Below are 12,694 nucleotides of genomic sequence, written 5' to 3'. Positions count from 1 at the left end.
GATTATTTGAAGGAATAATGGCTCAAAATTTCCCAAATTTGAGAAATGACACGAATATAAACATCCAACAAGCTCAGTAACCCAAATAAGATAAACTCAAAGAGACCCACACCAAGACACAATATAATCAAACTGTGGCAAGAGAAAGACAGAAAGCAGCAAGAGAAAAGCAGTTTATCACATACAAAGAATTCTCATTAAGACTGTCAGCCAATTTCTCAGCAAGAAGGTAGTGGGATGACATATTCAAACTGCTAAAACAAAAAAAAATCCTGTCATTGGAGAATTCTGTACCCAGTAAAACCGTCCTTTAGAAATAAGGGAGAAATTAACATATTCAGATAAACAAAAGAGGAAGGAGTTCATAACCACTAGATCAGTCCTATGAGACTGCTAAGGGAGTCCTTCAAGTTGAAATGAAAGGATGCTAGATGGTAATTAAAAGCTATGAAAAAATAAAGATCTCCAGCAAAGGAAAATGCATGGACAAATATAAAAGCCAGTATTATTGTAAATATGGTCTGCAACTCTACTTTTTATTTTCTTCAGGATCTAAAAGATAAATATGTAAAGTTATAAATCTATGATAACGGGCATACAATATATAAAGATATAATGTATGATATCAACAACAAAGGGGGATAAGGGGAGCTATAAAGTAGAAGTTATTGTATGTGATTGAAATTAAGTTGGTACTAATTTGAAGTAGATTGTTATAACTTTAGAATGATATATATGTAATCCCTATGACAACCACAAAATCTATATAATATACACAAAAGGAAATGAGAAGGGAATCAAAACTGTCTCTACAAATAACTAAATATAAAGCAAGGTAGTAATGAAGAAAATGAACAAAAAAGCCATAAGACACACAGAAAACAAAATGGCAAAAATAAGTTCGTCTCTATCAGTAATTACTTTAAATGTAAATAGATTAAATCCCCCATTCAAGAGACACAGATTGACAGAATGGACTGAAAAACAGGATACAAGTACAGCTGATCATTGAACAACATGGGTTTGAACTGCATGGGTCCACTTATACGTGAATTTTCTTCTGCCTCTGCCACACCTGAGACAGCAAGACCAATGCCTCCTCTTCCTCAGCCTACTCAATGTGAAGATAATAAGGATGAAGACCTTTATGATGGCCGAGTGCGGTGGCTCACGCCTGTAATCCTAGCATTCTGGGAGGCCGAGGTGGGAGGATCGTTTCAGCTCAAAAGTTCTAAACCAGCCTGAGCAAGAACAAGACCCCGTCTCTCTAAAAAAATTAAAATAAAATACAAATAAAACACTAAATTCAGGGACATTTAAATATATGATTTTAATTTAAAAAAGACCTTTATGATGGTACACTTCCACTTCATGAATAAATATATTTTCTCTTTCTTATGATTTTTTCTTCCCTAAGTTTACCAAGTTTTATTATATGGACATAGTATATGATATATATAAAATGTGTGTTAATTGTTTATGTTATTGGTAAGGCTTCAGATCAAAGTAGGCTATTAGTAGTGAAGTTTTGGGGGAATCAAAAAAATTATATGTGGATTTTCAATTATGCCAGGGGTTGCTGCCCATAACCCTTGTGTTGTTCAAGGGTCAACTGTATATGCTATCTACAAGGCACTTGCTTTATTTATTTATTTATTTATTTATTTATTTATTTATTTATTTATTTATTTATTTATATTTGGAGGCAGAGTCTGGCTCTGTTGCCTGGGCTAGAGTGCCATAACATCAGCCTGCCTTACAGCAACCTCAAACTCCTGGGCTTAAGCAATTCTTCTGCCTCAGCCTCCTGAGTAGCTGGGACTACAGGCATGTGCCACCATGCCCAGTTAATTTTTCTACATATTTTTAGTTGTCCAGCTAATTTCTTTCTATTTTTAGTAGAGATGGGATCTCGCTCTTGCTCAGGCTGGTCTCAAACTCCTTACCTTAAGCAATCCTCCTGCCTCGGCCTCCCAGAGTGCTAGGATTACAGGCATGAGCCACCATGTCTGGCCAAGAGACTCATTTAGATCTAAGAACATATATAGACTGAAAGTGGAAGAAAGCAAAAAGATTCAAAGCAAATAGTAAGAAAAAGATAGCAGGGTGGCTATACTGATATCAGACAAAATGGACAAAAATTGTGGCAATGTATGACTTAAGGAGGATACTATATAATGATAAAAGGGTCAATTCACCAAGAAGATAAAACAATTATAAATATACAGGCAACAAATATCAGAACTCCTAAATACATGAAGCAAATACTAACAGAACTGAAGAGAGAAATAGAAAACTGTCAATAATAGGAGACTGTAAAATCCATCCCATTTTCAATAATGGACAGAAAAACCAGACAGGATCCATAGGGAAATAGAGGACTCAAACAACACTATAGAGCAATTGGATCTAACATTTACAGAACACTCTACCCAATAACACCAGAATATATATTATTTCTTAAGTATACATGGAACATTCTTCAAGAGAGATGATATATTATGCTACAAAATATGTCTTAATAAATTTTTTTAAAAATCAAAATCATATAAGTTATCTTTTCCAAGCACAATGAAATGAAACTAGAAATCAACATAAGGAAAATCGGATAATTCAAAATTATGTGGAAATTTAACACACTCTTAAACAATCAATGGGTCAAAGAAGAAGTTGCAAGGAAAATTAGAAAATACCTTGAGATAAGTGAAAATGAAAATACAACATACTGACACTTGTGGGATGCAGCAAAAGCAGTGCCAAGAGGGAAATTTATACCTGAAAACACACTAAAAGAGAAGAAAGCTATCAAACCAACAACTTAACTTTGCACCTTAAGAAAAAAAACTAATGATTATTAGATGAGAATAAAGAAAATAGAGAATAGAAAAACAAAAGAGAAAAATCAATGAAACTAAATTTGGTCTTCAGAAAAATCAACATGATTGGCAAACCTTTAGCTAGACTAACTAGGGAATAAAGAAATAAGACTCAAATAACTAAAATGAAAAATAAAAGCAGGGATATTACTACCAATTTTACAGAATACAAATTCTTATAAGACAGTACTATGAACAATCATATGCCTACAAACTGGATAATCTAGATGAAATGAACAAATTCCTGGACACACAACCTGCCAAGATGAATCATAAAGAAATAGAAAATCTGAACAGACCTATAACTAGTAAGGACATTGAATCAATAATCAAAAACCTCCCCAAAAAGAAAAGCCTGGACCAGATGGCTTTAATACTGATTGTACCAAACATTTAAAGAAGAATTAACACCAATCCTTCTCAAAATCTTCCAGAAAATTGAAGAGGGGGAACACTTCTTAACTCATTCCATGAGGCCAGCATTACTCTGATATCAAAATCAGACAATGACACAAGAAAAGTATAAACCAATATGCCTTGTAAATATTTACGCAAAGATCCTTAACAAATACTAGTAAGGTAAATTCAACAGCACAGTAAAAAGATTATACATCATGACCAAGTGGGATTTATTTTTGGAATGCAACGATGGTTCAACAAACAAAAACCAATCAAAGTAATACATCACATTAACAGAATGAAGCAAAAAAAGATGATCATCTCAATCAATGTAGAAAAATCATTTGATAAAATCCATTGTATTTCATAATAAAAACAATTGACAAACTAGGAATAGAAGGAAACCACCTCAACATAGTAAAGGCTGTATGTGAAAAGTCCACAAGTATGATGTTACCATCATACTCAATGGTGGAAGACTGAAAGCTTTTACTATAAGATCAGGAACAAGAATGCCTACTTTTACCACTTCTAGTCAACCTAATATTGAAAGTTATAGCCAGACTAATTAGGAATGAAAAAGAAAAGGCATTCACATTAGAAAGGAAGAAGTATAATAAAATTCCCTCTGTTTACAGGATGACAGAGTCTTATATGTAGAAAACCCTAAAGATTACACACATACACACACACACACACAACCTGTTAGGCGAATTCAGTAAGATTTCGGAACACAAAATAAACACACAAAAATCAGTTGTTTCTATACACTAACAATGAACAATCCAAAAAGGAAATTAAGAACAATTCAAGATAGCATCAAAAAGAATAAAATACTTAGGAATATTGTCAAAGAAGGAGGTGAATGTCTTGTACACTGAATATGATAAACGTTGATCAATAAAACTAAAGATTACACAAATAAATACAAAGATACTACATATTCACAGCCTAGAAGGCTTAATAATATTAAAATGTTATCACTACTCAAATGATCTATAGAGAGAATGCAATCTGTTACAATCCCAACAATTTTTTTGTAGAAATAGAAAACAACATTCTAACATTCATATGGAATTTCAAGGCACCCCAAACTGCCAAAACAATCTGAAAAAGAACAAAGTTGGAGATTTCACATATCCTGATTTCAAAATATATCACAAAGCTACAATAAATAAAACAAGGTGGTACTGGCATAAAGACAAGATACACAGACCAATGGAACAGAACAGAAAGCCCAGAAATAAACCCTCATATATATGGTCAAATAATCTTTGACAAGGGTGCCAACCAAGATCACACAATGGAGAAACAGTCTCTTCTATAAATGGTATTAGGAAAACTAGATATCCACATGTGAAAGAATGAAGTTGAGAAATGAATTAAAAATGGATTAGAGACCTATGTGTAAGACTTAAAATTATAATGTTCCTAGAAGAAAACATAGGAGAAAAGCTTCACGCATTTGGTTTCTTGGATATGGCACCAAAAGCACAGGCAACAAAAGAAAAAATAAACAAGTGGGATTACACAGCTAAAAGACTTCTGCGTGGCAAAGAAAACAACAAAATGAAAAGGCATGGGAGAAAATATGCAAACCATACATCTGCTCTGATAAGGGATTAATAATCAGAATCGATAAAGAACTCCTAAAACTCAACCAGAAAAATAGTAATCTGATTAAAAACTGGGCAAACATATTTTTCCAAAGAAGATATACAGATGGCTAATAAGCACATGAAAAAGTGCTCAACATGATTATTCATTAGAGAAATGCACAACCACAGTGAGATATCACCTCATATCCATTAGGGTGGCCACCAGCAAACAAACAGAGCGTAAGTGTTGGTGAGGATGTGGAGAAGCTGGAACCCTTGTGCACTGCTGGTGGGGAAGCAACATGGTGCCGCGGCTGTGGGGTCAGTGTCCAGCAGTCCCACTTCTGGATATATATCCAAACAAGCAATCCAAATGTCCATGCACAGATGAATGGATAAAATATGGTATACACATATAATGGAATATTAGTCTTAAAAGGAAGGAAATTTTGATATATGCCACAACATGAATGAACCTTAAAGACGTTTTGCTAGGTGGGATAAGCCAGTCACAAAAGACAATTATTGTTTGATTCCACTTATATGCGGTACCTAGAGTAGGCAAATTCAGAGCCAGAAAGTAGAATGGTGGTTGCCAGGGGCTGGGGGGAGGGGGATGAGGAGTTACAGGGACAGAGCTTCAGTTGGGGGACAGGAAAAAGTTCTGTGGATAGATGGTGGTTACGCTTGCATAACAGTGTAAATGTACTTAATGCCACAGAACTGTACATTTAAAAATGGTTAAAATGGTAAATTTTACATTATGTATATATTTAATAAAAAAAAAATGTCTTCAATAGCTCTGAGGCCAGACAGGTAACACAAAGGGGTTCTGTGGGTGCAGGACTACAGGTAGTTAGGGGGAGGGGTGGGGATGAAAGGGGCAGGGCTTGCTCATTGGGAAAAATTCAAACTGTTTTAAAGTTCTGGTCATGCTCAGGCCTCACTCTCTCAACAAAGGTGACAGGTCACGCTTCACTGAAATTCCTCCTGCCTTAAATGTTCTATTTTTTTTTTGGCATCCTATTCCTTTGGTCCTTTCTCCATACCCCTGCAAACCTCCCCAAGATGTTTACTACTGCCCTGAACCACGGCTGAGAGGGACTCCTCCCTTGAGCTTCTTGGTGCTCCACACACCTTCCCAAAAAATTATATGTGGAGTTGTTCTTTTGGGTCTCCCTCCCCTCTGGTCAGATGGCATCTCTCTGGGAACCCCTGTTCACTCTCTGGGAACCAGCTCACTCATCCCAGAACCTCCAACGCCAACACAAGGCCAGAGCCCGGCAGCTGCTCAGCCAATACTGGAGAGGCCCGCCGGGGCCCAGAAGTTACTGAGGCAGAAGAGGCAGTGAGAGGAAGGTGCGGGCCCTGGGGCTGCTCCAGACCCAAGAGCAGGCTGTTTGGCAGGAGGCAGCCGTGACCAGGTTTCCACAGAGTTTGACATGACAGCAGGACAGGAGAGGAGACAGGGCGTGTGGAATGCCCGCCCTGAGGCAGCTGATCTCACCCTACAGTTGCCTCTCTGAAAGGCCTCCTTTGCTACGTTACCATCACCCAAAGTTTCAGGTTCCTAAGTAATCACTAATGCTTAGTTAAAGGTATTTACAGAGAAAGTTCTGAAGCGGTTATTTCTGGAAATGAACAGTGAGGACACGAAAGCAATACTAACAACTTATAACTGGAAGAGATTTTTAAAAAAAATTTAATTAATATCTAAATTTTTTTTAAAAATTCCGACGGCCTCGATCACCCATACGACTGTGCACACCCCATGGGGGAGCACGAGGCCTGCCCTTGCTGCTTGGTCCACTGCTGTGGTGACATGAGGCAACACGCTGCCCGTGTACCGAGAGGGCACCTCTGCCTACCGCCTCGACCCCCAACAACTCCCAATGACTCATCGGAGACACAGGCAGCAGATTCTGAAATGGTGACCAGAGAGGGCACCACTGCTCGGCCTCGGACCTGGAGCACAACCCACAAAGGGCAAGGCAGACCCAAGCCTAGGGCACCCAGGTGGCGTGCAACTGGGACTGAACACCCCCAACCCCGATGCAGGAAGGGCCATCTGCAAGGCAACCACCACGAGGGGCCAGCGAGGGGTGCCTGCAGCATCAAGAGCACCACCAACCCTGCCGATGCCTGGAGGCAGAGGGCGGGAGTGAATCTGGCAGATTCTGCACCCCCACCTCCTACACACCCCAACTCCACCTCCCATACACCCCCACCTCCACCTCCCACACCCCCCACCTCCACCTCCCACACCCCCCACCTCCACCTCCCACACCCCCCACCTCCACCTCCCACATCCCCCCACCTCCACCTCCCACACCCCCCACCTCCACCTCCCACACCCCCCACCTCCACCTCCCACATCCCCCCACCTCCCACACCCCCCACCTCCCCCTCCCATACACCCCCACCTCCCATACACCCCCCACCTCCCCCTCCCACACTCCCCCACCTCCCACACCCCCCACCTCCACCTCCCACACCCCCCACCTCCACCTCCCACACCCCCCACCTCCACCTCCCACATCCCCCCACCTCCCACACCCCCCACCTCCACCTCCCATACACCCCCACCTCCCATACACCCCCCACCTCCCCCTCCCATACACCCCCACCTCCCATACACCCCCACCTCCCATACATTCCCACCTCCCATACACCCCCCACCTCCACCTCTCACACCCCCCACCTCCCACACCCCCCACCTCCCATACACCCCCACCTCCCATACACCACCCGTGGGCAGGGAGGAGAGGCCAGGCACCTGTGACAGAACAAGAAGAGCGGTCCCATTCACCAGGAATGGCTTCTTCCCTTGCCTGTCTCATGGCTTAAGGCCTGGGGGAGAGCCTGACGTTACCACATCGATATGGATCTGGAACAGTTTTATAAAATTCTCTTTACATAATAAAGTCCTATGTCCAATGTTAGTTTAGGAACCCTATCCTACATGATCAGATTAACAGGTGGAATATCAAATTGAGGCAAAGTTTGCTCTTTGTTAAATCTGTCTACCCACTTAAAAAAATACCCTTTTTTACTTTTTGAGACAGAGTCTCACTCTGTTGTCCAGGCTAGAGTGCCATGGTGTCAGCCTAACTCACAGCAAACTCAATCTCCTGGGCTTAAGCGATCCTTGTGCCTCAGCCTCCCGAGTAGCTGGGACTACAGGCATGTGCCACCATGCCCGGCTAATTTTTTTCTCTCTATATATAAATTGGCCAATTAATTTCTTTCTATTTTTAGTGGAGATGGGGTCTCGCTTTTGCTCAGGTTGGTTTCAAACTCCTGACCTTGAGCGATCCACCCGCCTCAGCCTCTCAGAGTGCTAGAAAAAATACCCTTTATACACTATCTCCTGTGTCCAGGGCCACACAAGGCCACTATCACTGCCTTCGTTTTCCATAAGACAGCACCACAGCCCCAGAAATGTTTGGAAATAGACTTGCCTGAGACTGCACGGCCGGCACGTGGTGGAGTAGACCACAGTCCCTGGCTTCAGTCTCCTGGTTGAAGGTGCTTTATCACTTCACTTGCCCTACAAACACAAGACAACCAAACACCACTCACATGACCTTCCATACACATAATTTTTAAAGTTACACACCAAAAAGTTCAGGATGGTATAAACAGAGCCCAGATGGAACACAATATTGCGGGAGTGTAGAACTAGGCCACTTCCATGACTCTTGAGGCCCAAATCTAAACAGCAATTTCATTTCTCTAGGCTAAGGTGTTTGTCTACAGCTCACATACCTGCAGGAGGGGCAAATCACATTTCTGTGGGTACCACCACCACCACCACAGTGTGAATGTGTTAATCATGTACTCCCTGAGAAGGTCAGGGCGGAAAATGACTCAAGCTCAGTGTAGCCTGTTCTTTAAAGGAGTGACTGTAGGATAAGACTGTAAAGGAAGGTAGTCACGAGGGACTGATGGGGAGGCAGCGGTAGGAAGAAGGGCACCACAAAGGTAAGCAGAGAGGTGTGCCTCCTGCAGGGGACTATCCTCTGTCAGGTGGGGGCAGGAGTCAAAGAGGAGAATCTGAGTGTGCAGCAGAGCTGTCGAGGCAGGAGCCTGCACTGTCCCCTGGCTAGCTTTCTAGGAGCTGGGGAAGACAGGCCAGCTCTTGGAAATACAAACTCTATTTGATTTGGATTGGTGGTTGCCTAATCTGTTGGCCAGTTCCTTCCAGGTTTTCAGTTCAAGTAAACGAAAGGGCCACAATTGCAACTGACTGCCACCAGGCATGCTTGAAAACGTATACAAAAATAAAGCACATTAGCAAACCACCACTCATTCTTCTGGAAGAATCCCACTCAGATCATTCTGTCACCACCATCTACTGTTTCCCTTTCACAGGATGCAGTGGGAGGGGAGGCACTTCCAGAACTCTTTATGCAAAGGGGTATCCCCCTCTCGGTTCTTCATGTGAGGCTCCAGGAGGGAGATGACACACACCATATTAGCCAACTGACTCTTTTGAGGGCAAGGGGAGGGGGACAAAAAACAGTTCCCGAATTCGTAATATGCTTGCCAGCTTTTTCAAAACATGACTACATTGTCAACACAATGGTAACACCAACAGGGAACTACACCCCCCCACACTCCTCCCCCACAGGAGGCAGGAGGGAGAGCCCTTGTGAGCACATTCACCATCCATCCCTTCCCAGGGAACCTCCTTCCTAGAGGTTCTAGATTTCTCCAATGGGAGCTGTGGGCTGAGACTTCCACCTTATCCTGTACGATGTAGGATGTGTGGCTCAGTACACATTATACTGAAACACAGGTGCCTAAAGTGACACCAAGAACTGCCCAGGCACTTCTGGGTGGCCGATTCCTTTGCTCTTTGCACTTTCAGCTGCACCTAAAATAATAATTTAAAAAACCCCTCCCTTTCATGGTACCTTGGCCCCTCCCGTCTCTCCTTCCTCTTCCACCCTTGAGGACAGTCCAGTGTCCAGCTGTGTCCACCTCGGGGCCTCTCCTCTCCTTCCCTCAGTCTGGAGCACTGGTGGCTTACACGTCAGCTTACTCAGAACCAGCCTGACCACTTGTAAGAGCCTCTGGTCACCACACCAGTTGCAGAGTTAATTGTCCTCACATGCTCAGTACTGTTTGCACAGCATGACCTTACCTGTTTCCCAGAAATTGCTACACTGGGCTTCCCAGCTGGGCTGGGAGACCCAAGACTGGCCGGGCCTACCCCTGTGCTAGTGCCTGCCCCTGTACTGAGCTGGGGGGCGGGTCAGCAAATGCTGGTTGAATGAATGAACGCAGGAGGGATGTGGGATCCTTAGGGGTAGAGACTCTGCTATCTGACCCACCCTGTTGCCCAGAACACTGAACTCGCCCCGACGGGTCAGCGGAGTCTAGACGTCCAGGGAGGCCTAAGGGAGCAGGACAGGAAGGCAGCAAGAGGAGAGACTTGGAGTGCGAGTGACCCTGAGTGCTCCTGCACCCTGGGGGACCCAGATCCTCCTCCGCTCCGGCCTCCGCCTCCAGGGGACCCGCAATTGCACGTGAGGAGGCCCACCTGCAGTTATCCCTGGCCGGCACACTCCGCCGCCCCCGCATGAACCCCGGCCCGCCGCTTACCCTGAACGACGTCCTCTGCCCACTACGGAGGCGGGTGCAGTTCCCTGGGGAGCAGGCGGCCAACAGAAGCCGGTGCCCTGCTCTCCCACTCGACCGGCGCCACCGCGGCCTGCCCCGGGGTATACGACCCCACGGATCCCGCGAACCAAGGCCCCGCCCACAAGCACACGCGTCACGGGCTGGGCGGGGCGTCGCGGGCCGAGCCGCGCAGGCGCAACCCGGGCGGGCCCAGCTGCCCAGGCGCGGTCTCCTCCCCCCTGCCGCACAGCGCCTGGCTGGGCCCCGGGCGTCCCTGGCCCCTCCACTGCGGGGTTCCGGGTCGTCCCGGCTGATTTTCTCTCGCCATGGCGGAGCCCGCTCTGTGTGTCTGGCAGGAGAGTTACCACAACCTCATAACTTTGGCCTGTGGAATCTCCGTGGATCCCTCCACATCTAAATTCCTTTTTTTTTAGACAGAGTCTCGCTTTGTTGCCCCAGCTACAGTGCCATGGCGTCAGCCTAGCTCACAGCAACCTCAAACTCCTGGGCTCAAGTGATCCTCCTGCCTCAGCCTCCCGAGTAGCTGGGACTGCAGGCATGTGCTACCATGCCCGGCTAATTTTTTGTTTCTGTTTTTAGTTGACTGGCTTTTTTTTTTTTTTTCTATTTTTAGCAGACATGGGGGTCTTGCTCTTGTTCAGGCTGGTCTCGAACTCCTGAGCTGAAGCGATCCTCCTGCCTTGGCCTCCCAGACTGCTAGGATTACAGGCTTGAGCCACCGCACCCAATACATGATAGAAAATGCAGCCACACAGAGTAGGCAGTGTGATCGAGAGTTCCCCACTCCTGGCCCTGTTTTCTGATGTCTTCCTAGAAGCCACCAAGGTTGCCGGGAATACAGGCCCAGTTTACTTAGGGACCCTGGTGGTGGGAGCTGCCCAGGATGCTCCCAAACACGTCTTTTTTTCCCACCAGGGCTAGAGCCTCTTTCCCAGCTTCCCCTGCTCATGTGTCGGCGCCTGACCAGTGAGGTGCGGGTGCTCCCACGTGACGGCGTCTGACCAGTGAGGTGAGGGTGCTCCCACGTGACGGTGCCTGACCAGTGAGGTGCGGGTGCTCCCACGTGACGGCGTCTGACCAGTGAGGTGAGGGTGCTCCCACGTGACGGCGTCTGGCCAGTGAGGTGCAAGTGCTCCCACGTGATGCGCCTGGCCAGTGAGGTGCACGTGCGCTCTTTCCAGGCTGGGTCCTAGAGGACGGCCTGTATTGGGGGAGCCGTTGTTGGAAGAAGTCTAGGTTCCTGAATGTCGAGTGGTTGTAGATTTATTGTCAGGAGAGACACTTTTGAGAGTTAATGGGTGCCAACTATATGGGATGTGGTACAACCTACATAAACCAGGACTGGCAACTAGGGCCATGGGGTCCGCCTGCTGAGTCACCAGTGGAAGGCCGTCCTCCCTTTCCTGGTCAAACCACTAATATTTGGTCATTACACCAGTTAGCCTATATGGGCCCTTGTTGATGGACCTTAAGCGTTTGGACCTCCAGTTGTTTGTTGTTATGAATAATGCTACAGCATGCCAAGGATTATCTTTGTGCACTTGTGTAGGTATATCTGTAGGAAAAAATCCTTAGAAGTGAAAGTGGCTAGAGACATGGCTAAATCCCCCCCCCCATTGTACTAATTTACACTTCTATGCAAAGGATGTTTAAGAGTCTGGGTTTTCTCACATTTTCACCACTGGAATATTTCCAAGCTTTTGGATTTTTGCCATCCAATTATTACAGAACTGTGTCTTACAGTTTTAATTTACATTTTTCTTGTAGTTTGAGATCCCTGTTCATGAAATTGTGATGGCCCTGCTTCCTTCTGCCTCATTGATAACATGTCTTACCACTTCCTCCCTTTTCACCATATTTTACTCTTAGAGTTTCTAGAATTTGTCAAAGCAAAATCTTTTTGCTAGCCGGGCGGGGTGGCTCACGCCTGTAATCCTAGCACTCTGGGAGGCTGAGGCGGGCAGATTGCTCAAGGTCAGGAGTTCAAAACCAGCCTGAGCAAGAGCGAGACCCCGTCTCTACTATAAATAGAAAGAAATTAATTGGCCAACTAATATATATATAAAATTAGCCGGGCATGGTGGCGCATGCCTGTAGTCCCAGCTACTCGGGAGGCTGAGGCAGCAGGATTGCTTGAGCCCAGGAGTTTGAGGTTGCTGTGAGCCAGGCTGA

General features: G+C 45.1%; 1 protein-coding gene across 1 annotated transcript in view; it reads right to left on the bottom strand.

Annotated features, from left to right (window-relative positions):
* Positions 1-10,662, bottom strand: part of ENTPD6 (ectonucleoside triphosphate diphosphohydrolase 6) — a 31,189-nt gene extending 20,527 nt beyond the window's left edge. Inside the window, 2 exon segments of the mRNA XM_012745539.3 lie at positions 8,335-8,423; positions 10,484-10,662. The gene's annotated coding sequence lies outside the window, so the exon portion shown is untranslated.
* Positions 10,663-12,694: the final 2,032 nt, after the last annotated feature.

This window comes from Microcebus murinus, chromosome 16 (assembly GCF_040939455.1).
Source record: "Microcebus murinus isolate Inina chromosome 16, M.murinus_Inina_mat1.0, whole genome shotgun sequence".
Taxonomy (NCBI): domain Eukaryota; kingdom Metazoa; phylum Chordata; class Mammalia; order Primates; family Cheirogaleidae; genus Microcebus; species Microcebus murinus.
The sequence above is the reverse complement of the archived record's forward strand: the minus strand, read 5'-3'. Positions and strand labels throughout refer to the sequence as shown.